This window comes from Equus asinus, chromosome 7 (assembly GCF_041296235.1).
Source record: "Equus asinus isolate D_3611 breed Donkey chromosome 7, EquAss-T2T_v2, whole genome shotgun sequence".
Lineage (NCBI taxonomy): Eukaryota > Metazoa > Chordata > Mammalia > Perissodactyla > Equidae > Equus > Equus asinus.
In genome coordinates, this window is record NC_091796.1 from 45,465,895 (window position 1) to 45,490,811 (window position 24,917).

At 37.4% G+C, this 24,917-nt stretch overlaps 1 protein-coding gene across 4 annotated transcripts in view; it reads left to right on the top strand.

The window, feature by feature from the left end:
- Positions 1 to 24,917, top strand: part of CHST9 (carbohydrate sulfotransferase 9) — a 251,903-nt gene that overhangs the window by 13,176 nt on the left and 213,810 nt on the right. Inside the window, exon 1 of one of the 4 annotated variants that reach the window (XM_044774523.2) lies at positions 24,482 to 24,847. The exons of the other annotated variants lie outside the window; for them this stretch is intronic. The gene's annotated coding sequence lies outside the window, so the exon portion shown is untranslated. Of the gene's footprint in view, positions 1 to 24,481; positions 24,848 to 24,917 lie in introns of those variants that run through there. 4 annotated transcript variants of the gene reach the window in all.

Sequence of the window (24,917 nt, forward strand, 5' to 3'; positions counted from 1 at the left end):
CTGTACATCGTCTGGAAGGTGGGCAAGCACTGTGTGTACTTATGTATTAGAAACAGGTACTGAAAGCCCAATACTGTAGATTTGCAAATACCAAAAAGACAATGCTCTCTGTTTAGTCGATTGAGGGATGATTCTATATGAAGCGCAAAGGAAAAGAGGTTAAATAAAAAATACTCACAAAATTTGTAATAAATTGACTCTTCAGAAAAATTTTAACATCAAAATAAGCATTTAAAATATTCTTCTTACCATGAAAGTATGTGATATAATATTTTTACTCAGATCCCTGTGACAATACTTTGCATAAATACTTTTCTGATGACTTTTAGGGCTTCTTCGGATACGTGCCTTTCACAACACCAGAACAAGTAGAGTAGTGCTGCTTGATGTATGATAAAAAAAGAACTTCTAGATCTTATTTCTTAAGATACAGAAAACCGAAGATAAGAATATTAATAGAGTTCTTTCTCATTATATTTCATATGATAGTTCATAAATTATAACAAGCAGAAGAGGTTTGAGTTTCTGAAAAAATCTGAAAGAGCCAGTCTCTTGATACTGACAGCTTATGCTGTCTGTCTTGAGGCTAAATTTCACTGTGATATGAACATCTCACAAAAAAAATTATAATTCATCTTCAGCTTATATTAAGACAAATATTACTAATCAGTTTGAACTCGGTATTGTTTTAATATGGGAAAAATAGTAAGTGATTATGGGGAGAGAGTTGGTTCTTAAAGAGTCTTGACTGTCTTCAAATAAAGGTGATAATCAGGGCCGGCCCTATGGTGTAGTGATTAAGTTCATGAACTCTGCTTCTGTGGCCTGGGGTTTGCAGGTTCGGATTCCGTGTGCAAACCTAGCACCACTTGTCAAGCCATGCTGTGGGGGCATCCCACATAAAATAGAGGAAGATTGTCACAGATGTTAGCTCAGTGACAATATTCCTCAAGCAAAAAGAAGATTGTTAGCTCAGGCCCAATCTTCCTCCCCCACACACACAAAGGTAATAATCGGTTTAGCTCTTATACCATTATCCCTCTACACCCCCCCTCCAAGCTACTCATGTGTATATCAGTAATAAGACCATCGATACCTGTCCTAGTGAGAAAATTTTAAGACTTGAGAGAACTGGGTGAAATGGAATTTTGTAATCTTATTAAACTAATATATTTTTATTTCATATATTTTGAAAAAGTTCTAAGACCGTGAACAGCATAAGTTAAAAGTTGTTTGAATTTATTGCAATAGGAAAAGTGGGCTTCCATATATTTGGCTTTAAAAGAGAACAGCTATGCAAACAATTTGTGTAGGTAATTATTAGCTAGAAGCTATTTGTACTCTAAGTTTACTGAATATACACATATGATAATAAAACTTTGCACAAATAGAAACTTTTGATAATAAGTCCATGTAAAAGATTATGCCTTGGGGAATAATTCTAGTAGTTGTAAATATATTGAATTCCCTGCACTAGACCAAGTATGTAACTATTTTTCATTTATGATGTTTAATACATCATCATTTTACCTAAAGTCTCAGAAAGGATAAGTAAAACAAACAGTGGAAAATGGTGGTGTTCTATTTGCACATATATTCAAAACATTGCAATCACAAAAGAAATAGCAAAGTAGAACCGTGAAATCTGTTGCCAGAAATGAGCTAAACTATACTCAAAATCATAGTTATCAGAAATAAATATCTGATGATTACCTGAGCCAGCCCTGGTGGTCTAGTGCTTAAGATTCAGTGGTCTCTCAACCACAGCCCTGGGTTGGTTTCCTAGTCGGGGAACCACACCACCCGCCTGTCGGTTGTCATACTGTGGTGACTACATGTTGCTATGATGCTGAAAGTTATGCCACCAGTATTTCAAATACCAGCAGGGTCACCTAGAGAGGATCAGGGGAGCCTCCAGACTAAGACAGACTAGGAAGAAGGAAGAAGGACCTGGCCATCCACTTCCAAAAAAATTGGCCATGAAAACCCTATAAATTGCAGCAGAGCTTTGTCTGATACAGCACCAGAAGATGAGAATGGCTTGAAAAGACCAGGCAGGGTTCCGCTCTACCGCACATGGGGTCACTGGGAGTCACAATTGACACAAGGGCACTAACAACAACAATCATTATCTAAGAAGTCTTCCTGTCATTGGAATCACTAATTAACTGCTTTTTTGCTCGTTTGTGGCATCCATTCACCTGCTTAGAAAAAGCACTTTAGGGGCCCAGCCCTGCAGCATTGTGGTTAAGTTCGCCCATTCTGCTTTGGTGGCCCGGGGTTCGCTGGTTCATAACCCAGGCACGGACCTAGACACCGCTTATCAAGCCGTGCTGTGGAGGCATCCCACATAGAAGAACTAGAAGGCCTTGCAACTAGGATATACAACTGTGTACTGGAGCTTTGAGGAAAAGAAGAGAAAAAAAAGAAAAAGTACTTTAGTAGTAAAATAAAATGTAGAAGAGCTGCTTCTCTTTATGAACCCTGTACATTTATAACACTTCATGGAACTGTATATCCCCACCCCCAAGTCAGCTTTACTGTGTGTTAACAAAATAAAAATAAAATGAAGGATCCTTCCAGTTCCTTTTGCTCATTTTAGACTTTTGTTACATTTTTATTATGTTATATTTCGTATTTACATGAAATCAGTGCTCAAAACCAGTCCTTTCATTACTGTTTTCCTTCCTGAGTTATTTTGATTTATTTTGTGGATAGTGAGACTTCATCTTCACAGAGTTTATTCTAGGAGGGCTCATGTGGACTACACTTCCTGAATTTTTGCTTGCCTGGTCCTTATCCCCCTCCCCCGCCTTTCTCTTTGCTGGTATCTCTGTCTCAAAGTCATAAGATGTTTCCTGTTTCACTCTTGATGTCGTATATTCTGTCAGTTTAGATAGATTTATAATGACACGTATCCACCTTTATAGTATCATACAGAGTGATTTCACTGCACTAGTGAAGTGCTTACCTCCTTCCCCTCTAACTCCTAGCAACCATTGATCTTTTTTCTTGTCTCCATATTTTTGCCTTTTCAACAGTTGAAATCATATAGTATGTAGCCTTTTCAGATTGACTTCTTTCACAAGCATATGAGTTCACCCCATGTCTTTTCATGGCTTGATAGTTGATAATGTACACTGAATAATGTTCCAGTGTTTGGATGTACCACACTTTATTTATCCATTCACCTACTGAAGGACATCTTGGTTGCTTCCAAGTTATGGCAATTATAAATAAACTTGCTTTAAATATCTGTGGGCAGGTTTTTATGTAGACATAAGTTTTCAACTTTTTTTGGTAACTACGAAGCAGCATGATTCCTGTATAGTATGGTAAGGGTATGTTCAGTTTTGTAAGAAACTGCCAAACTGCCTTCTGACGTGATAGAACCATTTTGCTTTCCTACCAGCAATGAATGAGAGTTCCTGTTGCTCCACATTCATTCCAGCATTTGATGTTGTCTTTGTCCTGTGTTTTGGCCATTCTGATAGGTGTGTAGTGATAGTTTGTTGTTGTTTTAATTTGCATTTTCCTGATGACATATGATGTGGAATATCTGTTCATATGCTTATTTGCCCTCCGTATATTTTCTGTGTTGAGGTGTCTTTTTAAGGTCTTTGGTCCACTTTTTGAGTTATTTGCTCTCTTACTATTGAGTTTTAAGAGTTCTTTGTATGTTTCAGATATATCTTCTGCAAGTATTTTGTCCCAGTCCATGACTTGTCTTTTCATTCTCATGATAGTCTCTTTTGCAGATGAAAAACTTAATTTTAATGAAGTCTGGCTTATCAATTCTTTCTTTCCTGAATCATGCCTTTTGTGTTGAATCTAAAAATGTTAGCATCAAACTCAAGGTCACCTAGATTTTCTTAAGTTATCTTCTAGGAGTTTAATAGTTTTACATTTTACATTTAAGTCTGTGATGCATTTTGAGTTAATTTTTGTGAGAGGTGTAAGTTCTGTATCTAGATTCATTTTTTTGCATGTGAATGTCTAGTTATTCCAGTACCATTTGTTGAAAAGACTGTCTTTGCTTCATTGTATGTCCTTTGTTCCTTTGTCAAAGATCAGTTGATTATATTCATGGGAGTCTATTTCTGGACTCTCTATTCTGTTCCATTCACTTATTTTTCTTTTTTTTTCACCAATACCACACTGTCTTGATTACTGTAGCTTTATATTAACTCTTGAAATTGGGTGATATCACAGTCCTCCAACTTTGTTCTTCTCCTTCAATATCGTGTTGACTATTCTGGGTCTTTTGCCTGTCCGCATAAACTTTAAAATTATTTTGTTGATATCCACAAAATAATTTGCTGGAATTTTGATTGGGGTTGCGTTGAATCTATGGATCAAGTTGGGAAGAATTGACATCTCAGCAATGTTGAGTCTTCCTAGCCATGAGCATTTATTTAGTTCTTTGATTTCTTTCATCAGAATTTTATAGTTTTTTCATGTAGATCTTGCACATATTTTGTTAGATTTGTGCCTAAGTGTTTAATTTGGGGAAGGTACTAATATAGATGGCATTGTGTTTTTAATTTCGAATTCTACTTGTTCATTACTGGTATAGATTAAAGCAGTTGACTTTGGTATATTTACCTTGTATCCTACAACCTTGCAGTAATCACTTATTACTCCCAGGAGTTTTCTTGGTTGATTTTTTCGGATTTTCTATGTAGATGATCATGTCATCTTGCAAACAAAGATAGTTTTATTTCTTCCTTCCTAATTTGTATACCTTTTATTTCCTTTTCTTGTCTTACTACATTAACCAGGACTTCCAGTACGATGTTGAAAAGCAGCAGTAGGAGGAGACATCCTTGCATTGTTCCTGATTTTCGTGGGAAAGCTTCTAGTTGCTCATCATTAAGTATGATGTTAGCTGTAGGTTTTCTGTAGATATTTTTTATCAAATTGTGGAAGTTCTCTTTTCCTAGTTTACTGAGAGTTTTTTGTCTTGAATGGGTGTTAGAGTTTGTCAAATGCTTTTTCTGCATCTATTGATAGGCTCTTAGGATTTTTCGTTTTTAGCCTGTTGATGTGATGGATTACATTAATTGATTTTTGAATGTTGAACCAGCCTTGCACACATGGGACAAATCCCACTTGATCATTGTCTATAATTCTTTCTATGTATTGTTGGATTTGATTTGCCAATATTTTGTTGAGAATTTTTATGTCTATGTTCATGAGAGATATTGGTCTGTAATTTTCTTTTCTGGTAATAACTCTGTTTGGTTTTGGCATTAGGGTAATTGTAGACTGAGTTAGAGATTATTCTCTCTGTTTCTATCTTCTGAAAGAAAATGTCGAGAATTTGTATAATTTCTTTCTTCAGTGTTTGAGAGAATTCACCACAAACCTCTCTGAGCCTGGCACTTTCTATTTTGGAAAGTTATTAATTATTGATTCAATTTCTTTAATGGATATAGGCCTATTCAGATTGTCTGATTCTTCTTATGTACATTTTGCAAGATTGTGTCTCTCAAAGAACTGGTCCATTTCATCTAGGTTACCAAATTTGTAGGCATAGAGTTGTTAGTAACATTTCTTTATTATCCTTTTAGTTTCCTTGGGATAAATACGGATGTCTTCTTTTTAGTTTATGATGTTAGCAATATGTGTCCTCTCTTGTTTTTCTTAGTTAGTCTGGCTAGAGACATTGATTTTATTGATCTTTTTCAAAGCAGCAGCTTATGGTTCTGTTGATTTCTCTATTGATTTCCTGTTTTCAATTTTATTGATTTCTGCTCTAATTTTTTTTATTTTTTTCCTTCTGCATGTTTGGAATTAGTTTGCTTTTTCTTTCTAGTTTCCTAAGCTAGGAGCTTAGATGATTGATTTTAGGTAGTATGTGCATTTGATGCTATAAAGTCTCCTCTAAGCACTGATTCTGCAGCATCCCACAAGTTTTGATAAGTTATATTTTCATTTTCATTAAGTGCAAAATATTTTTAAATTTCTCTTGAAATTTCTTCTTTGTTCCATGTGTTATTTAGAGGTGTGTTGTTTAATCTCCAAGTATTTTGGGATTTTCCAGCTATCTTTCTGTTATTGATTTCTGATTTAATTCCATTGTGATCTGAGAGCAGACATTCTATGATTTCTATCCTTTTAAATTTTTTAATGCCTATTTTATGACTCAGAATGTTGTCTATCTTGGTGAATGTTCCATGTGAGTTTGAGAAGAATGTGTATTTTTGGTGTTGTTGGATGAAGTAGTATAGATGTTCATTATATTCAGTCAATTGATGGTGTCGTTGAGTTTAATTTTGTCCATGCTGATTTTCTGCCTGCTGGGTCTATCTGTTTCTGATAGGGGGTATTGAAGTCTCCAACTATAGCAGTGGATTCATCTATTTTTCTTTGCAATTCTATCAATTTTTGCCTTCCTTAGTTTGATATTCTCTCTTGTTAGGTGCATATACATTAAGCATCATTATGTCTTCTTGGAGAGCTGACCTCTTTATCATTATGTAATACTCCTCCTTATCTCTGATAACTTTCCTTGCTGCGAAGTCAGAAACAACTTAACTGAGTCCTCTGCTCAGGGTACCCCAAGGCTGCAATCAGGCTTTTGGCTGGGCTGCTGAAGCCCAGGGTCTTCTTCCAGGTCCATTGAGCTCATGGGCAGAATTCAGTTCTTTACAGCTATAGAACTGAGAGCCTCCGCTCCTAGAAACTGCTCTTCTCCAAAGGAAGTTCACAGGTAGCTTTTTACTTCTTCCAGGACAGTAGGAGAGCATCTTGAACTTCAGGGAAGTCCTGGACCTTCTTTTAAAGGGATCACCTGAGTAGGTCAGGCCCACTCAGGATAGTCTTTATCTTTTTCATTGTGTAGAACATGATGATTTGATATATGTATACATTGTGAGATGGTTACCATAATCAGGTTAATTAACACATCCATCACCTCACATAGTTACCTTTTGTGTGTGTGGTAAGCATGCCGAAGACCTACTCTCTTAGCAGATTTCAAGTATACAATACAGTATTACTAACTATAGTCACCATGCTATACGTTAGATCCCCAGAACTTATTTATCTTATAACTGAAGGCTTGTCCCCTGTGCCCATCAACTCCCCATTCCCCCAGCCCCCTAGCCCCTGGTAACCACCATTCTACTCTCTGCTTCTATGAGTTCAGCTTTTGTTTTTTTGGATTCCATATATAAGTGAGATCGTACAGCATTTGGCTTTCTATGTCTGGCTTATTTCACCTAACATGATGTCTTCTAAGTTCATCTATGTTGTTGCAAATGACAGGATTTCCTTCTTTCTCATAGCTGAGATAGTGCCTCTTTTAATTAACGCAAAGGCAACCAATTAAGGACATTAATTAATTCTGTAAAATTTCTTTACCTTTTTCATATGATGTTCATTAGAAGCAAATTTCAGGTCTTGTCCACACTCAAAGGGAGGAGATTATGCAGGGCTGGGCCTATTGGGGTTCGTCTTAGAAGTCTGTCTACCCCAGAGATCTTGACTTGCATATTTAACTCCCTGCCTGATGCCTCTACTTGGTTTTGTCATAAATATCTAAAATTCAACATGATCAAAACTGAGCTCTTGACTTTCTCCTTTGATTCCCCCATCTCAAGTGTCATCTCAAAACTTAATTTTAAGTTTTTTCACTTCTCTCCATCTCTACTGCCATTACCCTGATCCAATTCATCATCATCGTCTGTATTTGTAGACTGCAACAGCCTCGCTCTCAGTCCATTCCTCATACAGTATCGAGTGATCTTAAAGCGTAGATCTAATCCTCTCTCTCCTCTGATTATAACCAGTCAATAGTTATCTGTTGCCCTTTAGAATTGTCCTAATGGACCCGATAGGACCTTGCCTGTCTTTCCTAGCTCATCTTAGACCACTTTCCTTTTATTCTTTAAGCTCCAACCATACTATCGCCTTCCAATTCCTACAGATTCCTTTCTCTTTCAGAGTATTTTCACATGTGATGCACTCTATGGAGAACTCTCTCCGTTTACCAGCACAACTTTGCACGTGACTAGATCCGTCCCCGCCTTCAGATCTCAGCTTGAACATTACCTCTTCAAAGAGGTCTCCCTGACCAACATGTCTAAAAGAGGTTTGCTGGTCCTTATAACCAATATTCTCTACCTTGCCCCTTGCTTTTAGCACTTGTCATTCTTTGTAATCCTAAATTTCATTTATTTTAACTTGTTTTCTTGATTTTCCCTGGCTCACTTTTGTGTCCCAGTACCCAAACAGAGCCTGTCAAGTAACAGATCATCAAAATACATTTGATGAATGACTAAAGCACTGCTATTTTCGTCAATATGGCTGGAGTAATTCAAAGAAAGCTTTATGGGAGAAGTTGGCCTTGAGCTGTCCATTTGTAGGCTAGAGAATCAGAAAGGAAAAACATTCCTTGACAGATGGTAAAGAGCAAAAACAAATTGATGGATGTGGAGGTGAGCATGGAGTCTCAGGAAATCAGTAGACCGGAGAGGAGGCCTCATGTTGGGGAACACAGGAAATTAGGTTACAGAGGTGTAGTGACCACCTTATGAAGAGCCTAAAAGGCAGACAGCAGAGCTTCCCACTTTAAATTTAAAAAAACTTGATGGCTTTTTAAGAAAAGGAAAAACATTTATTAAGCAATATTTAAGAAAGATTATTGAGGCAGCATTATTTGTGTTGAATTGAAGAGATTATCTGAGATAAGTCATTAATTCAGGAGTCTTTTTGTTCATTTATTCAACAAATATTTATATTCCATTCACTATGTCTAAGGCATTGTGTTTGGCATGAGGGTACCGTGAGCGTTGCTTCAGAGATGAGTCCTAAAGAACAAACAAGGACCAGCTTGAGGTTGGTGAAGGGTTTGAAAAAGAGAGAATGTTGGTATGCCCAGGGACAAAAGAGAACACGAGTAGTTCTTAAGAATTTAAATAGTCCAGCCTACCTTGAGAGTAGAGTTTGAGGTAGAGGTATGAGTGATAAAATGAAAGAAGTGATCAAGGCCAGCCCCATGGCCTGGTGGTTAAGGTTGGCATGCTCGGCTTCTGCGGCCCTGGTTGTGTTCCTGGGTGCAGACCTTCAGCACTCATCGGCAACCATGCTGTGGCGGCAGCCCACATACAAAATAGAGGAAGACTGGTACAGCTGTTAGCTCAGAGCACATCTTCCTTAAGCAAAAAGAGGAAAGTTGGCAATACGTGTTAACTCAGGACCACTCTTCCTTAGCAAAAAAAACCAACAGCAACTAAATAATTAATCAAGAGTTAGATCAGGAAGGGCCTTGTTTGTCATTATAAGAAATTTGGGCCAGCTAAGCAGTGTAAGGAATGGTAGAGTATAAAAATGGAAATGTCCAATTGGCATTTGGAAATAATGAGGCCAGAACAGGTGATTTATTGGAATTGGAACATGGGTTAAATTTTTATGTTTGCAGAAATTAAATCATTTCTTGGGGGATGGAGCAGAGAAGAGAAAGTAGACCTCCAAGAAAGAAAAAAGAGAAATGAGTGAGGTTGTTAAAGCCTGAACAAGCAAAGATCCCATAGGAGCCAGGGATGTGAGACCTTTCAGAATGGTTCAAAGGTCAATAGCATGAAGAGGTCAGACGTGAAGTGGATATATTTTGCTGTGCCAAAAAGGAAATAATTTGTAACCATAAAAAAGGAAAGTTTCTATGTTGCCTGGATGACCAATTGGCAGCTAATCAGAATATTTCACTGTAGATATCCACTTTTGTGAGTACCTTAGATGCGGGTAAATGATGTAATGATGTCAGTTGTTGGAACATAGACTGTTTTCTTAAGACAAATAGCCCCTTATATCGTCCTTAGGTTATCAGTTTATTTAGTCAGCTCTGACTTTTGGTAACTAATACAAAAGTAAATTACCTCCTTTTGAGCAAAGTTTAATAAATTTCATAATTTTGGCATCACTCTGTGTAAGTTATTTGGGGACTACACTTAAGTTTAGTGGAAAGAATGTAATTTGGAGATAAGGCTGAGTTTGGATTCTGGCTCTGCCTGTTATGAGTTATGTGCTCTCTTTTATTTTGGCATTTACTTCCCTGTCTCTAACAATCTACATTTTGGAACTTCATATTTAGTTTCAGGCTTTATCTATTTTTTTTTTTTTTTTTGAGGAAGATTAGCCCTGAGCTAACCACTGCCAATCCTCCTCTTTTTGCTGAGGAAGACTGGCCCTGAGCTAACATCCATGCCCATCTTCCTCTACTTTATATGTGGGACACCCACCACAGCATGGCTTTCTTGCTAAGCAGTGCCATGTCCACACCTGGGATCCGAACCGGTGAACCCAGGGCTGCCGAGAAGCGGAACATGCAAACTTAACGGCTGCACCACTGAGCTGGCACCAGGCTTTATCTATTGATTATCCCCCATGATAGAAGAGAATTTGGTTATGTTTCCTTCCTCATCTTACCACACATCTACATCCTTGTCTTCCCTCCCAAGCATCCTTATCCTCTCAATATAGTGACAGTATTTTCTTTCCATAGGTATTCAATGTTTTCATCATCGTGACTGTGTAAATGTTATCCACAGCTTAGCCATGCAATTTAATCTAATTTTTTCCTTTCCTGCATCTTCTCTTTTCCCTAAAGTTAGTAGTGTCTTGCTCTTTCATTTGCTTAATGTTCTAAGACTTTATCACTGATTCAGGCAATCTCTTAATCATTGTCTAAATATCCTGTCTAGATGTTCAGAGAAATCAGCTAGTCTACCAGGTTTATCTTTCTAAAAAGTTTTTCCCAAGCGTCTGTCCTGCTCCAATTTGAACTGCTTGCCCTCTAAACCTCTATACAGTTTTCCTCCTTTCACTACTGGCCAGAAATTTCTCTTACGTCATCTCTCTCCTTTTCGGGACCTGCTGTTTTCTGTATCTCATTTCTTCCTCTTATCTTACTCTCTTGCTTTGTCAGGTCCTCCTGTAGCTTTTTGGGAGGTAAATTTTTTGAGAACTTGTCTTAAAAATGTTTATTTTACTCACATCTTTGATTGAGACTTTGGTAGAATTTGGTAGCATTTAATAGAATTTTAAGTGAAAGTGATTTTCCTTGAGGATTTTGACGGCATTCTTGCTCCATCACCTTACTCTACGTTCCAGTGTTGCTCTTGACAAGTCTGACGTCATTCTGGTTCTTGATCCTCTGGATGTGATCCTTTTTGTTTCTCTGTGACAACACGTGGACTCTTTTGCCATTGATAGTGTTCTGAAATGTTAATATGATGTCCTCTGATGTGTTTATTTCTTATCCATGGTGCTGAATGCTCAATTATCCCTTTAAATCTGGAAACTCACGTCCTTCAGTTCCCTGAAGTTTTCCTGAATTGTATCACTGATGGTCTCCTTCCTTTTGTTTTCTCAGTTGTCTCTCTCTGGGACTCCTATTATTCAGATGTTGAACCTCTAAAACTTATTTCCTGTTTTGCTTTGTTTTGTTTTCTCTCCACTTTTCCATCTCTTTGTCTTTTTGCATTACCTTCTGAGCAGTCACCTTGTCTTATAACCTGTGCGTTGAGTTTCCTATTTTGGTTTTTTCATTTGCAAGAGCTTTTTTTCTCTCCCTCTCTACTTTCTTTCTTTCTTTTTTTAAAATTATATATAGGGTCCTGTCCTGCTTTGATGGAACCAATATTTTCTCTTATTTCTCTAAGGATAGAATGAACAGTTCTTTTGAATTTTTTTTTGTTTAGGTAATGTTGGTTTTGTTTTTTCTCGTGTTCTTTGCCTTGGTTCTCTTCTGGTTATCTGTTGCTTCTCTCATGCCTTTCCTCTTGTTGGGAACCTAGTGTACCTTTCCTGGATTGTATAGCACACAGCATCTTGCTTCTTTTTTTTTTTTTTAAGAGTGCCACCTGAGCTAACAACTGTTGCCAATCTTTTTTTTCTTTTCTTTTTCTGCTTTTTCTCCCCAAATCCCGCAAGTACATAGTTGTATATTTTACTTGTGGGTCCTTCTAGTTGTGGCATGTGGGATGCTGCCTCAATTTGGCCTAATGAGCAGTGCCATGTCCGCGCCCAGGATCTGAACAGGTGAAACCCTAGGCCTCTGAAGCGGAGCGTGAGAACTTAACCACTCGGCCATGGGGCCAGCCCCAGCATCTTGCTTCTTGTCCGTATCTGTGGAAACACTTTGATTTCAGCATGTGTGATCTTTTAAATTAGTTATCACTCCTCTGCTTGTGTTTCATTTTCTAGAACTTTATTATCATCTTTCTCTTATAATCATCTCCTCTTCCTTTGTTTATATCTTTGTAAATATTTATGTTTTATATATATACATATTTTAGTTTCTTTGCTTTTATTTTAGAGAGATTTGAGGAGGGAGTACCTGAGTTCAGTCTGCCCTCACTTAGCTAGAAATCCTCTTCATTGAATTTTTAACTAAATTAATTAAACTAAACAAGTACAATAATAGTATTAAAAGCATCAGTAATTATTCCTAAGTTTGTAATACTCTTGAGGTTTTACTATACTGTTTTTATATGTTTTGTTGTATTTCCTGCTTTTTTATGGAATGTTAATTTTCAGAATTATATATTATTCCTTCTTTTGCTTTGTTGACATCATTTCAGGCTTCCTGGTATATCTATACTTATTTCAGTAACTACCTTAGGCAGTTACTTTGGTATTTTAATATGAGCACTATTTTTGTAGTGTGTTCTTTGAAAATCCCTTCAGAGCTTACTATATGATTTTTGTCAGTAGATACTTTTGCAGATTTAATTTATTTTTCTTTTTTAAACCAAGATTTGTGGATTAGCACCTTTGCTGTTTAGTTCATGTTATTTCTCTATTAAATGGTTGCAGGCTAAGTACAGATGGACTAGAATGTGAAATGAGGAAAGAGAGGGAACATGTAAGAGAATTTAATAAATATTTGCATGAGATTGCTTGAAGCTAGTGCTTGGATCACAAGTTTTACTATCTATAGGAAACAAATCATATTCATTTTAGAATATACATGTATTTCTAGTGTTTTATAGAGTTTTATGTTGGCCATAGAATTTGACTATTTTATGGAAAGCAGTATTATCCTTTCTATAAGATACATTATACAATAATAACAAGACATCAGATGTATAGAAAATATATAATGAAGAAAATGATCAGTCTTCCAAATAGGTATTGACTGTCTAGCTAATCATTAACAAAAATAATCTACTCAACATATCTGGCATAAGGATGCTCTCTAAAATAATACCTTTACAAGGATTTTATTGTGATGAGCAGAAGGGGGAATTTAGAAATAATGTAATATATAGGTGATGACATATAAGAGATATTTCATCTAGATAACCTGTAACAATAGTATTTATGTTTTATTGTCTCACCGTAAAAATACTTATTTGATAGCTAGACAATTTGTTGAATTTAGAGCAATGCCAAACTTTTTGTCTAAATTATTCATCACAGGAATTTGTTGCAATAGGAGTAATCTTAACTATTCGACATTAATTAAGTACAGATAGTGCTATTTTCCTGTAAAAAGTAACATTCCAAAAGCAGTTTGAACCATTCTGTTTTGTATTGTAGCTAACATTCTAATTTGAAGTACTGTGTACTCATAAGAAGTGAGTGGAAAAATTAAAATAACTTCTAACTTGCTGCTGCCTGTTGCTTCTCTAATGCTGCCAGGTTTTGTTTGCTTGTTTTTTGAGGTCTTTTGGAAGTAGATATATTGCTATGAAGCTTTAAATTTCTCTCTCTCTCTCATGAATTATCCTATTTTAGGATTATATCACGTTTTTCAGCCATAATGTCCCACTAAACTCACTAGATTTTGTAATTTCTTTATATATTGGACTCTCTCCCTGAAAAGCAACTCCCTTTATTTGGTTGACATGAAAACTTATGGAGCCAGGTCTGATTGCCTAGTGGTTAAAGTTCGGTGCACTCCACTTCTGCGGCCCAGGTTCAGTTCCTGGGCACAGAACCACACCACTACTTTGTCAGTAGCCATGCTGTGCCGGCAGCTCACATAGACGAACTAGAGGGACTTACAACTAGAATATACAACTGTTTACTAGGGCTTTGGGGAGAAAAGAAAAAGAGAGAGAGGGAAAGATTGGCAACAGATGTTAGCTCAGGGCAAATCTTTCCCAGCAAAAAAAAAAAGGAAAACTTATGTCCTACTATCACTGAAACAGAAAACAAAAATTTAAATTAGCATATATTGCTTGTTTACATAGTATCCAAAGTACCTCATTATTATTTAAGATTCAAGGGTATACAAATAACATTTGTATATATAACCACTAGCTTTCTCTTCTGTGCTCTATGGTAAAGCACAGACTCTTTTTCTCTTCTGTTACAGTCTGTGAGACAGTTCAGACTAATGGTTGGAATAGTCAATTTCTCATCTTTCAATTTCCCTCCTCAAAATCCTTTGGTCCATTTTGCTCTTCTCTTGATAAGTTCCATATTGACCAAGTCATCTTTTCTGGTTTCATCTTATTCAACTTTTGGGAAGAATGTATTTCATAACCCTCATTCCTACTATTCGTTAAATCCTTACCTTACATTTATTTATTAGACAAATATTTACTGTCTACTGTATAATAATATCCTATCTTGGTTTCTTAACTGCATGTTCCTTATGACATGTTTCACAATACTTTGCTTTGCATGTTTTTTTAGAAGGTCTATTCCCTGTTGTTTGGACAGAAGGAAACCCCTAAGGCGCTAACCTGTAACCTGTTTTATTCTCCCATTTTATCTGTGGATGCACTCAAGTTTAGCCATCAGTTTTATGGTACTGATTCTTATAATGCTACCCATCCATTCAATCCTGCTTGGATTATTGTATCTACTTCTGAGCCCTGCATTTAAAGAAAAGTATTAACAAATGTGAATGTGTCTGGAGGAGGATGATTAAATTGATTGAATGCTCCTAAATCATGTCCCATAAGGAATGGCTGAAGGAATTGTGTGTATTTATTGTTTATCCCGGAGTAAAAAAGATTAAGGGTAGACAGGATAATTGTTTTCGATAATTGGAAAGTCTGTCATGTAAAGGAGAGAACAGATTTGTTATGAGTTGTTCTAGAAGACTCTACAAGAACCAGCTTGTGTAAGTTATGAAGAGATATGCTCAGATATTCTCTGATGAAGATCAAGGATTAAACCTCACTCATTTTGGCTTTGCCTGGCCCCGGGCGTTAGTCCTAGTCAGGCCTAATGGATGTTTATTGATTAGATTGAATTGGCTTGAACTAAAAGAATAAACCTCTCTAACAGTAAAAGTAGACTGCCTTTTGAAGTAAAAATACCCAGTCTTTCAGCAGATACTTATTGATTAACTACAGTTAAGCTGTCCCTGTGCTCAGCATCTGGATTATAAAGATATTAACATCTTAATATTGTAGCATACTTCTATGGGCCAAGCATTCTTCTAAGTAATTTTCATGTATTAACTTATTTCACAGCAACCTCACACAGTAGGTATTTTCATTATCCTCAATTTAGATGTGAAGAAACTGAGGTACACAGAGGTTACATAATAAGCTATGTCACAAACTAGTAAGTCGTTAAGCTGTGATTTGAACCCAGGCACTCAGGCTCCAGAATCTTCATATTTAACTGTAATACACTACATAGTAGCGTAATGTGTATGTAGTGTAGTACATAGTTCGTATGTAGTACAAAGTAACTACATACTTAACTTACACTACAATAAACTGCCTCCCGTAATGAAAGACAAGAGGATGTACATGAATGAATGAACAGAAGGATTTTGGGATTGGAATATGGTCTAGTCCAATTCCTGCTCTGAGGATTTTCTGGCCAATGGCTATCTTTCTCTTCCTGAGTGCCTATTGTCTTTCTTACCATCATTCCAGTCTTTACATTGCCTCTAAGTAATCTTCCCAAAATGCACTTGATCATTCCACTCCTTTCGAACCCACCCTTGGTTCCCCAGTGTCCAGAGGACAAATCTGATCACCATAGGTTGATGCCAAGGCCCTCTGTGGTCCTTCTCCACCTCTCACCTCATCTCTCACTGAACTCTGCATCAGACCATTTGGTTACATGAGCCAGGCCTGCAGATTTCTTGTCTGGAAAGATAACAGGGTTATTGTGAGCATTAAATTAAATAATCAATATAAAATGCTTAGAATAGTACTAAAATATAATAACTGCTCAATAAGTGTTAGTACTATTATTTCCGTTAATTTCTGCTTATCCTGACAAAATTCCTACACCCCAAATATAGCCTATTCCTTAGTTCTCTTACTATATTTACAATTACTTTGTAATAGATTGAAAAATACAAGAAATCTATTGGCTCTTCTAATTTACAAATTCAGAGGCAGAGTGGGTGCATTTGGTCTAGTCAGAGCTTTTTTCCTGTTTCTCTGCAGGTTTCTCAGCTTTGCCTGCCTCTGTGCTGCCTCATTTTTTAGGCTGGCTTCCATCAGGGCAGCCAGAAGGCCTCCAGCAACAGCATGAACTGTGTGCTTTCTTGTTCACACTCACTGGGAGAGAAAATATTACTTCCCGTGACCATCCAAGGGAGGCATCATTCTGATTCAGTCACCCCTGAAACAATCCCTGTGGTCACCTGGTGTGGTGGGTTGAATGATGACCCCCAAAAGATAGTCCACCTTCTAACTCTCAGAACCTGTGACCTTCTCTGGAAAAAGGTTTGTGCTGATGTCATTAAGTTAAGGATCTTGGGATGAGCTCATCCTGGATTATTGGTGTGGGCCCTAAATTCAAGGACAAATATCCTTCTATGCCATGTGGAGGAAGTTGGAAGCAGAGATTGGAGCCACCAGAAGCCAGAAGAGGCAAGGAGGGATGCTCCCCTAGAGCTCCAAGGGGAATGTGGTGCTGACTACACCTTGGTTTGGGACTTCTGGCCTCTAGAACTGTGAGAGAATAAATTTCTGTTATTTTAAGCCACCATTTTTGTAGTGATTTCTTACAGTAGCCACAGGAAACTAATACACCTGGCCTTTCCTGAACCAACTATTTTGACCAGGACTGTGGATTCATTACCCAGTTAAGATTACACTATTTCAGGCCCATCACTGGAGCTGGAGGCGGGGGACAATCTGCTCCAAACTGTGTGGCTTCCACACAGAGGAGGAGAATGGATATTAGGGGGGGCAACATAGGACCCACTTGAGAATCCTTTAATTCCACTTCCTACTTGTAATCTACCCATTTCTATTGGTTACACCACAATTGATCCCAACTTTTATTGAAGCCCACTTTTATTTAGCACTTCTTAGGCTTCATTATTCATTACGACAATAACTAAAACTCAGTCATTTCATTGGACTTGCTAACGTCTTTACCCAGTCCATAGTAATCAATTATCTGGCAGGATCCCTTGCTGATAACACCTTCAAGCCATCTTAGACATGACCACTCAAATTACCGTTTTCTTGTACCACCATTGCCAAAGCCTAGGACGAAAAAACTTTTCAAGGACTCCCTCTATCTTCATAGGCCCCTTTAATAAAATAGAATTTGACCCCATATGCACCTGTGTATTACTTATTGTGATCCTGGTGATTCCTGACTGGCATGTAACTACATGCTAAAATTCTTGTGACTGTGCTTAAACAAATGTAAAATACAACAATAGTTTTGTATCATCTATATTTAACACTTTGAAATCTATAGAATGGGAACAAGTAAAAATGAGGAATGAGATGAACATATCATTTAACAATAATCTCTATGGGTGGTGTTTTTTTTTTTTCCCATCTCTAGTGCAAACAAATGTTTGCAAGGGCCTTTGGTTTTAGTCTTATGCAATCTTTAAATATAGACTATTGGGGCTGGCCCTGTGGTCAAGTGATTAAGTTCATGCACTCTGCTCCGGAGGCCCGGGCTTTCACAGGTTCTGATCCTGGGCGCAGACATGGCACCGCTCATCAGGCTATCTTGAGGCAGTGTCCCACATAGCAGAGCCAGAAGGACCTACAACTAGAATATACAACTATGTACTGGGGGGCTTTGGGGAGAAGAAGAAACAAACAAACAAACAAAGATTAGCAACAGTTGTTAGCTCAGGTGCCAATCTTTAGGAAAAAAAAATCACTAAAATGAATTTACAAAAAAAATAAAGATAGACTCTTGTTGCTTAAAAGAAAAAAGCCTCTGCACTGCACACTAGAATGTAAAATATCAGTTTAAAACTTTTTCTTTTAAAACAAAGAATATAAGAGGAAAGCCTTGTCTTGTTAAAAACGTTAATTATAATTAAATTTTAATTACAGCTAAAAGTAGAAGGTACCTGTTAAATAAATTATACAGGAATCAAAGTAAAAAACGTATAAGGAAGCACCTATAAATTAGTGTCTAGTAAGGGAATATGTTTTTATGTTCTGTATGACAAAACACATTGAACAATTGAGCTATTATAGGAATAGACCATGAAATACTATACCTGAGAAACCATGGGAAAAATATTTGAAAGATCAGTATTATTTTACCCATTCATAGCAATTTCCTTTAAAATGTTACTTTGTTATTTATACTGTGTTAGTTTTCTTTGCTGCTACAACAAATCGTAGCAAATTTAGTGGCTTAAACAGCCCAAAGGCATCATCTTACAGTTTGTGGGTCAGAAGTCTGGCACAGGCTAAAATCAAGGTGTCAAGAGGTGCACGTTCCTTTTTGTAGGTTGCAGGTAGGATTCATTTCCTTGTCTTTTCTAGTTTCTGGAGGCTACCAGCATTCCTTGGCTCGTGGCTCCCTTCTTCCATCTCCGTCATCTCCAAAGCTAAGAAGGTCTGGTGGAGTCCTCACATCACATCACTCTGACCTGCTTTGCTGCTTCCCTCTTCCACTTTTAAGGACCCTTATGATGACATTGGGCCTACCCAGGTAATCTAGAATAATCTTGTTATGTTAGGGTCAGTTGATTAGCAAAGCCTTCATTCTATCTGCAACCTTAATTCCCCATTGCCATGTAAGGTAATGTAATCACGGGCTTCAATGACTAGGAGGTGAACCTCTTTGAGGGTGCCATTGTCAACTTCCTGGTCTTTTTTGTAAAAGATTTTATTTTTCCTTTTTCTCCCCAAAGCCCCCCGGTATGTAGTTGTATATATTCTTAGTTGAAGGTCCTTCCAGTTGTGGCATGTGGGACGCCACCTCAGCATGGCTTGATGAGTGGTGCCATGTCCACGCCCAGGATTCGAACCAGCAAAACCCTGGGCCACCAAAGTCGAGCGCTCGAACTTAAACACTGGACCACACGGCTGGCCCCCACCTTCCTGGTCGTGATAAATTATTCTATGGTTAAAATGTTACCATTGGAGGAAACTGGGTAAAGGGCACACAGGCAGTCTACTATTTTTCCAGTTTATATGTGAGTCTAAAATTATTTCAAAATAAAAACTTTTAAAAAATTTTGAGAATTGAGTGAAAGTATATAGAAATTGCTTACAGAATTTCAACAATTTTATAATAATAAAATGGTTTAAAATATTTACTTCTACAGTAGTAAATACATTAAGTAATAAATAGTAAAATAGAAATCACATTTCCTCATTCAGTTAGAAGTAATTGAGTCAAAACTTACTGTCTTATAGTTGTGAACACATATTACAATGACTGAATAAGATGAGTACCAAGGTTTTTCTCTTTAGATGAAACACTGTCCGAAAGTGACTTAAGTGTCATGAGGCTGAATGCCACAATTTAATTTCACTATGGTTGATAGAGACAATATATTTCTTAAATGTTTATGTGCCCACAACACCTATCAAATAAAAATCTAGGAAGCCGGCCCTGTGGCCGAGTGGTTAAGTTCACATGCTCTGCTTCAGCAGCCTGGGGTTCGCTGGTTCAGATCCTGGGCGTGGACCTACACACCGCTCATCAAGCCATGCTGTGGCAGCGTCCCACATAGAATAACTAGAATGACCTACAGCTAGGGTATACAACTATGCACTGGGGTTTGGGAGAGGGGAAAAAAAAGAAAAAGAAGAGGAAGATTGGCAATAGATATTAGCTCAGGGCCAATCTTCCTCACCGAAAAGCATACTTAAAAAAAAAAATTCCTCATACCAGGTTACTTAAATGCTTTATAATTTCCCACTGTTTTCATAGTTTTCCAAAAAATCATTACATATTATTTTTCTTAATATTTCCTAAAGCTGTCAGATAGATAGGGCAGATTTCATTGTCCCATTTTTATAGATAAAGAAAATAAGTCTCCAAAGTTTACATGGGGATTTCTGGTCAAGAGAGGGAAGTATGTTTATGTTTTGGTATCCTCGTTTATTTCCAAAACAAGCCAATGGAAGATGACAGAGCAGTTAGAAATTACGTAAGATGTTCTCGAAAGGTTTCAAAATTTAGAATTTAGGGAAAAAATGTAAAAAAATGCTGAAAATTATTTGTGAAGTCAACTTCAATTTATTTATCAGAAAAGGAGAAAGATAGGGTACTCAAGCAAAAAATATAGTGTAAGAATGAAGCATTGTGATTAAAAATAAATCCATGACAAGATATATCCTATTGAAACTGTGGGCAGTTCTTACATTATTACATTGACAACTGATTTCTTGTTAATATCAGTGGTTGATAGAAGACAATGGATATTAATCTTCAGAGTGCTGAGAGAAAATAATTTTTATACTCAATTCATACTCAACTGTCATTCTAGAATGAGGACAAGAATAAGATAATTTTGCACATACAAAATCTAAGATAATTTGACACACTGTTATTCACTAGAAGAAATAGTTAAGGCTGTAGTTCAATAAGAAAGAAAGTAAACTCAGAGAGAGGGTGTACTATTAAAATATTGAGACTGAACACAAAATATATAAAATTGATAAAATACCAGTAAATTTAATCATTTAATAATTAATAATAAGAATTTATTTTAAATGATTGAAATTGAATAGAAAATCTCAAACATCATCATGGTGAGGAAACACTGTTTGATGAGTGTTGAAAGCATCCTAAACTTTTTGTGAAAACTGTAAACTTTATTAGAAAAACCTATAGTTAAGAAAGTATTTTTTAAAAATTTAGGGACCAGCCCATGGCCGAGTGATTAATTTCAGAATTTGGGATATAACAAAATCAGCATTAAAAATCAGTAGTAAAGAGATAAGCTACTCAATAAATAGAGTTGGACAAATGTTATCTGTATGGAGTGGATGCCTTACAATGCATACAAAAATAAATTCCAGGTGGAGTCAAGTACCACATATGAAGAGCAGAACTTTAAAACTTTTGAAAGGAAATATAGAAGAATAATTTTATTATTTGAGGGTAAGAAATATTATATTGGAAAATTCATAAAGAACACAAACTGAGCTTGATATCGCCCATCTCTGCTGTCCCCTACCTTGCTCTGTGGTTTGGGAGCCTCACTGGAATGTGCTGCATAGAAAGGCTTCCTGGTCCTCAGGCTATCAGTTGGGTTTGCCAAATGAGTCACTGACAGGAGGTCTAAGGACAGGGGGGAATTGAAGAGGGGATAGTTATTCTCTGGTTCCCTCAACACATGGTTACAGCATGTTGTTTGTGTCCCTGTGCAATAGGCTATAGCTCCTGTCAGTTATCCTTCCTTCCAGCTCCTTCTGCAGGTTCCAGGAATGGAGCTCTGCTTCCTGTCTTCACTTCTCAGAGTGATTGCTATTACTTGCCCTTGGCGACTGCTCTGTCCTTTGTTGGTTTCCCCAAACTCTGATCACATCTATTTTTTTTTTTTTTTTTGAGGAAGATTAGCCCTGAGCTAACTACTGCCAATCCTCCTCTTTTTGCTGAGGAAGACTGGCCCTGAGCTAACATCCATGCCCATCTTCCTTCACTCTATATGTGGGACGCCTACCACAGCATGGCTTTTCCAAGCAGTGCCATGTCCACACCCAGGATCCTAACCGAGAACCCCGGGCCGCTGAGAAGCAGAACATGCGAACTTAACTGCTGCGCCACCGGGCCGGCCCCTGATCATATCTTTGTAAATTGTCCCTTTACTAAACTCTCCACAATTTCATGAGTTTGAATACATCACGTTTTCTTTAAAGACTCTGATAAATCAATAAGGAAAAGAATGACAAAAATTGATTTAAAGCTTCTGCATAATAAGACAGCCACACCACCAGCAAAGGAAGGAAGCAAGGGAGGGAGGGAAGAAGGAAAGAAAAAGTCACAAGACAGGAAGATTTTTGTAATGCTTATAACTGCCAAGGAATTACCATCCAAAATGGGAAAAGAACTACAAATCAATAAGAAAAATGGGGAAGAAATGTAAACAGGAAATTCACCAAAGAGGAAACTAGATTAGCAACAAAACAAAACAAAACTCCAGAGAATTACGTTTTCAATCCATACACAACTTCTGAGCCTCGTCACATCTTCTCCTGCCACCTGGGCAGCTGTGGGTTGAAAAATGGCTGGGAGATAGATGCCTGAGGCAGTAAGGGCGAGTACTCTGTCTTCGAGCTTGTCTGGGAACGACAGCAATGGGGCAATCACTGGAGGGCTTACAGAGGAAGAAATCACTGGGTAAAGGGGTTCAGGATAAGACCCATGCTGGGGCGGTATTGATGGAGTTGAGTTTCACAGGAGCCTGGAGGAGATGGAGGAAAGAGTGAAGACTCTTGTTCTTCAGAGAGAGAGGCAAAAAAGTATGGATGGAGACAGATGATAGCCAACTTTGTGAGGGGCTGGTAGTAAATTGAGAAAGTTTGTCGTCCCTGATGGTCTCTTATTTGCTCAGAGGGTGGGAAAGACGCAGAGAATGGTACTGCAGCTGTCGGAGAGGCAGAAGGCAAGGACTGCTGAGGTCCTGCTAAGATTGAGGCTGACAGGTGGTCCCCTGGCTCTGAGGTGGTTCTTCACCAAACTGCATAATTTAGTCCAAACTGACCTTTCTAAAATTCCATAACTCCCTCCCTAAAATCCTATACTTCTGCCAAACTGGGCAACTCATAATTTCCTCATAAATAAATTGCCTCTATGTAGAAATTTATCACTATACTCAAGTCCCAAAATGCTGCTGTTGGTAACCAAGGTTATTTCAAAGGATTTTTTTCCAGGTTTATTGAGATGTAATTGACATACAGCACTGTATAAATTTAAGGTCTATGGCATAATTATTTGACTTACATATATTGTGAAATGATTACCACAGTAAGTTTAGTTAACATCCATCAGCTCATATAGACACAAAAAAAAGAAGAAAAAAATTTTTTCCTTGTGATGAGAACTCTTAGGATTTACTCTCTGAACAACTTTCGTATACACCGTACAGCAGTGTTAAGTATAGTCTTCATGTTGTACATTACATCCCTAATACTTATTTCTCTTATAACTGACAGTTTGTACCTTTTGACCCCCTTCCTCCAATTTCCCCTCCCCACCTCAGCCGTCTGCCCCCCCCCCCCGCTGCCTCTGATAACCCCAAATCTGATCTCTTTTTCTATGAGCTTGTTTTGTTTTTCTTTTTAGATTCTGCATATGAGTGAGATCATACAGTATTTGTCTTTGTCTGTCTGACTTATTTCATTTAGCATAATGCCCTCAAGGTCCATCCAGGTTGTCCTCAATGGCAGGATATCCTCCTTTTTTATGACTGAATGATATTCCATTGTATGTATATAATCTTCTTTATCTATTCATTTATCAGTGGACACTTAGATTGTTTCCATGTCTTGGCTACTGTGAATAATGCTTCTGTGAACACGGGGTACAGATATCTCTTCAACATAGTGCTTGTTTCCTTTGGATATATTCTCAGAAATGGAATTGCTAGATCATATGGTAGTTCTGTTTTTAATTTTTTGAGGAACCTCCATACTGTTTTCTGTAGTGGCTGCATCCGTTTACAGTGCCACCGACAGTGCACAAGGGTTCCTTTTTCTCCACATCCTCACCAGCATTTGTTATCTCAAGTCTTTTTGGTGCTAGCCATTCTAACAGGTGTAGGTGATATCTCATTGTGGTTATGATTTGCATTTCTTTAGTGATTAGTGATGTTGAACATCTTAAAAGAATAATTTTTAAATTGTTGGAAAAGAGAGAATGAAATGAAACAATTATGTTTACAATTCTTTTCATAATTGTTAGGGGTAAATCTATAGGATGTGCAAATAACAATAAATATATATTTTTTAAGAATGTCATGTAGACCTCTCTTTCAGTATTTTAATAGTCCATATTCCTCCATTTGGAGGTTAGGACTAAGGATTTACAAGTACAACTGGAGAATTAATTATCTGTATTTTGCTACTGGTGCTCTAGATTCAGTTCAATGCCACACACTGTTGAGTACCTGTTAGGTTCAAGGTACTGTGTTTATGAGCAGGAAGAGGAAGGAGCTGTACAAAATACAGGAAGCCTTTGACCGTGGAAGCGTTTTATAATGCTTGTACGTAAAATAGCATTATTCCAAGTAATTTCAATCTCCAGTAGTCTGCACTTTGTCCGCAGGCGTGGAGGTAGATGTATGATCTCCAAATAGGTGTGTTTTCCCATCATGACTGACCTTCAGGTTTGCTTAAAGCAACACTGCTGCTCCCCTGGCCTCACCTTTGTTTAATGAGAGCCATTTCCTACTGCCAGCGTTGGGTTAATGGACTGAGATGGGAGAAAATCAAACGTCTCTCCATTTTACACCAGATTGCCTTTCTGCCTTGTGGCTTTAATCACTCAATCCTACTCACATCTGCCATAATAACAATTATGGGTTTTCTACTGACTTCTTACCCAGGAGGATATGCCAGAGCAACATCTCCTGAAGAAAGGAAGGGCAAATTCTTAATCTTTTTCCAGCATCACAGGTAATAATTTTCCTCTGCAAACCCCCAAGGAGGACTTCTTTTGGCTCTCACACCCACCATTCCCACAGGTTTGTGGCTTTGTTCTGATTTATGTGTTTTCTTCTATCCTCTTTCTTCTGAGATAAGTTTTAATTATGT